Source organism: Carlito syrichta, unplaced genomic scaffold (assembly GCF_000164805.1).
Source record: "Carlito syrichta isolate Samal-C Ts95f unplaced genomic scaffold, Tarsius_syrichta-2.0.1 Scaffold310800, whole genome shotgun sequence".
Lineage (NCBI taxonomy): Eukaryota > Metazoa > Chordata > Mammalia > Primates > Tarsiidae > Carlito > Carlito syrichta.
In genome coordinates this window covers 117739-120614 of record NW_007254896.1, presented here as the reverse complement: position 1 = coordinate 120614, position 2876 = coordinate 117739, and positions in this window count along the sequence as shown.

The following is a 2876-nucleotide window of genomic DNA, read 5'->3' as shown; positions in this document are numbered from 1 at the left end:
CCCAAGATGCTACATTTCTAACAAGGTGATGCTGGTGTTGTTGCTCTATAAACCCCACTTTGAGGATCAAGTTTTCCAAAGTCTTCCAGTTCTTAGATTACCATTATTATATACTATTTTGATACAGGGGTTCTGTAGCTAGACTTCCTGGGTTCAAAGCTAAGATCTTTTATTTATCATAAATATGACTTTGCGCAAGCTTCAGTTTCTCTGGGTCTTCATTTCTCATGTGATTCTAAGGAAAATATGAGTGTACGTATTCAGGGCTCACAGAGCATTTCCTGGCAACAGTGAGGACTCAATATATGTTATGAGATTGTTGTTATCAGTTATTATTCGAAGGGTAGTCTTTTTAAACATCCACTGAAATAGTGGGAGGTTTTATGAGGTATCTGGGAACCACAGTTGAGGAATGCATGTTTATTTATGCTACTTTATTTAGAAAATGATTTAAGGCAGCTGGTTGTTAATTGCTTTCCTCGAGTATCCATATCCATAACAGCTGACATGAATGCAAATATAAACCAGAAAATAATTAGGAATGTATATATCCCACAAGATGGGTCAATTCCCAGGTAAAAATTAAACTGTTAATACCACTAACTGGATGATCTTAAAGTCAGATGATAGTGATTAAAATGTTAACTTAACAATTTAACTTCTTTTCCAAATTTTTTTGTTTATTTTTTTCTATTCTAGTTAGGGTTAAGATTTGAGATTGAGTTTTGTTTCAGGATAAACCAAGAAACAAACTGTGTGTTTGTTTTCTGTTCCAGTCACTTAATTTTCTTATTATTAAGAGCATATGAAAAATGTTGGCATGATTCAGTTACGTACTTAATTGTGAAGAATCCCTGTGGGGTAAAATCCTGGACAAAAGAGCTAGAGGACTCTGAAAAGCATTGCATTTGGGGAATAAGGATGTGGGTGGTAGAATCTAGGTTATCTATGGAAAATTTTGACTATGGACTGGATTTTTGTGTAAGGAAAATTATATGACTATGGTTTCCCTGAACAAATATATAATTTATTTGAGGCAGCAGGACCTGGAGGCTAAAGCATAAGTCTAGGAAGCACTAAATCCCTTTACCAATCCTGAACACTGATCTAAGACATGGTTACTTTTAAATCATTTCATCTCTCCAGTCTCCCATGTGCAAAGGAAGGATTAAAGGTGAACATCTCACCTCAGCAAAGTTCTGGCACAAATTACTTACGGTTTGTAAATGATCGTGAAGGACTATCACTAAGAAATGTATATGACAAGGGGGTGTTTACACAACACACATGCCCCACTTGGAACATAAGTAAATGCCATAGAAAATTGATGACAAATACCACCAGGCAAAGTATTTGTTCTAGGAGTGAGCAAGATGTGGTGCACTGAAGGAAGATACAGGATAGTTTAGCACACTGGTGGCATGAGTGTCTGGCTTAAAAAGAAATGGTATGTAGGGTCAGGATCTGGAGGTAGTGGGCTATTTATTAAAGTCCATCACATAAAGTGGTAAAATTAAATACAGTCACAAAACATTTGCTCAGTCATTCATTTTCTCAGCAAGATTTTACTCATAACCAGCAAAGGACCATAAATTACACTATGTACCAGAAACACCAAGTCAACCAACACATGTATTGTCTTTCTTTTCAAGAAGCCCACAGTCAAAGGGTGAAGATGAACATATAAAATAATGACTCCAGTAAGGTATCATAAGGTATCATGAGGTATCATAAGTCTTCATACAACGGTGCTATAACAGCAAAGAAGAGAGGCACCTGTTTTAATCAGACTCAGGTTTGAGAGCAAGATTTCTGGAGATGCTGCTTGAATTGAATTTGAAGGATGAATCCCAGTTTACCTGATTGAGTGAGTGCAAGGTATGAAAAAACGCTCAGTCAGCCAAGCTCGGTAATTAACAGGCTGAGGTTCCTTCTCATTATGCTTATAAATTTACAGGAGTTCTCTCTTAGTAAAAAGAGATTAAGATTTGACTGGAAAACTTTCCATATGGGACATGGAGGGAGGTAACCAGGGCATCAGAAAGTTTCAAGGGTTTTCAGCTTGCAAATTTTATAAAGCTCCCTTCCGGCTCCTGTACCTACTTCTTCTTCTCCAATTCAAAAAAGAATACTGTGGCTAAAGGAGGTTTAAGAACCATGGCATAGTGCTTAAGAAATCCTTACCCTAGGAAAGAAATGGGTCATCTATTTGAGTTTAAGTTCTCCTGTCCTCACTTCTGTCCAGATCAGAGTTCCTTTGATTCTCCTCAACCGCGCAGATCTCTCTGATCCTTCTGTCTTTGAATAACTACATCGATGTCTGTCACAACCTCACTCCATTTACAAATTACTTTGTGCACCCAAGCATTTTCTTCTAAAAGTAGACAGTTCTACTTTTTGGTCTAACTTAATGATAAATTATGGAGTTAGCAAATAATGACACATTTTACCCTTCCCGGAGAGCACGTGTGCTTTGTTTTGTTGATTGCCAATTTCACCTCAAAGAAGTAAAAACATGGCATTTGAAACATAGGGCATTTTTGTGGGAAGGGTGGTTTAAATGATGTATTGAAAGCAGCCACCACCTCTGTCTATAACAGGTGAGTTCTGGCTGTGACTCCTAAGGCAGAGATGCACTGAGGTGTCTTCCTTGCTGCCGGCAGGGGCAGGAGGTGCTCGAGGTGAAGAGCCCCTGGATCCTCGCCTCGAGTTGGTCTTTCAAGTCTTGAATATCTGCTTTTCTTCTTTAATTTTTTTAATTTTTTTTTTTTTCTGAGTTGGAGTCTCAGTCGTCCAGACTGGAGTGCAGTGGCCACTCCTGGCCACCGCAGCCTCAACCTGCTGGGCTCCGGCGATCTTTCTGCCTCAGCCTTCCA